This window comes from Suncus etruscus, chromosome 18 (assembly GCF_024139225.1).
Source record: "Suncus etruscus isolate mSunEtr1 chromosome 18, mSunEtr1.pri.cur, whole genome shotgun sequence".
NCBI lineage: Eukaryota > Metazoa > Chordata > Mammalia > Eulipotyphla > Soricidae > Suncus > Suncus etruscus.
The window spans coordinates 34,300,363-34,301,618 of record NC_064865.1 but is presented as its reverse complement, the minus strand read 5'-3'; the positions used below and the strand labels follow the sequence as shown (position 1 = coordinate 34,301,618).

General features: G+C 42.4%; 1 non-coding gene across 1 annotated transcript; it reads left to right on the top strand.

The window, feature by feature from the left end:
• The first annotated feature begins 382 nt into the window (after nucleotides 1-382).
• LOC125996751 (U6 spliceosomal RNA) lies at nucleotides 383-489 on the top strand. The gene has a single exon (XR_007491432.1). It is a non-coding gene; the product is annotated as a U6 spliceosomal RNA (small nuclear RNA).
• The last annotated feature ends 767 nt before the right edge of the window (nucleotides 490-1,256 follow it).

Sequence of the window (1,256 nt, the reverse complement as noted above, 5' to 3'; positions counted from 1 at the left end):
CTGAGCGCAGAGCCAGGAGTAACCCCTGAGCATTTTCGGGTGTGGCCCAAAAACCAAAAAAAGAAAGAAAAAATGGGTTCAGGAAATCCAGTGCTCAAGCAAGGAATTCACACCACCCAAGCTTTCTGCTCCTAAGATGGAGTGCAGCTCAGTGGAAGAGGACCTAAGAATGAGCCCCAGCCTTTCTTAGACCCCTACTTATTTTTTCCAATCTGCTCTATGAACTGTGAAACATAGTTAAAAAAATGAATTCATCTATTTCTCTTGTTTTCTTTTTTTTCACCATAGGGAAATGTAAACAATGAAAAATGTTAAATAAAAAAGTGATAAAGAGGTTTAACATTTGTTTCAATAAAATTTTTATTCATATATTCCTCACTACGTGCTCACTTTGGTAGCACATATACTAAAATTGGAATGATATAGAGAAGATTAGCATGGCCCCTGCACAAGGATGATATGCAAATTACATATATTCCTTACTAGATTTAGAAAGAAAATACATATTTTTTTGGTTTGGGGGGTCACACCCGGCAGTGCTCAGGGGCCATTCCTGGCACCATGCTCAGAAATCGGCCCCCACAAGCTAGGGGGACTATATGGGATGCCAGGATTCGAACCATCGTCCTTCTGCATGCAAGCTACTGCTATGCTATCTCGCCAGTCCCAGAAAATACATATTTATTATTGGATAATATGTATAAAACTTGAAAATGAGGGATTATATTTTACTAAAATATAAAGTTTGATCTACTTTTTCTTTCCAAACATGACTGTAATTGGATTTAAGTCACAAAAAGAACACCACCCCCCTATTGCATTAAGCCCTTAGGATGGGCTTGGATGGAGATGGAGGCCTTTTCTCCTCCAGCTCAGGCCCACATGGCTTCACCTTCTCCATCAGCCAGCGGGTCTGCCAGTTCAGGTGATTGCGGCGGGCAGAAATCTCACAAGCAGGCTTCAGGAAATATCAGCTTTATTTGTGTCCTGGCCATCACATGTGTGTGGCCTATCACAATCATTTATTCTGAATCCTTATTCAGCCCTGCATTGTACCTTATTCTTAGCCATCTCCTTTTCCGGCTTTCTCCTCCATGCTGCATCCAAGCAAATTCCCCTTTGGTCCCTCAGGCCAAACCTCCTTAATCTCCCCAAGAACCTCCCATTCTTGGGAGGGTCTTGCAGGTAAGATTACACCAGAGGAAATGGAGGTGTGGTTACACCCCCCTTCACCAGTGCAACATTCCCAATATTCC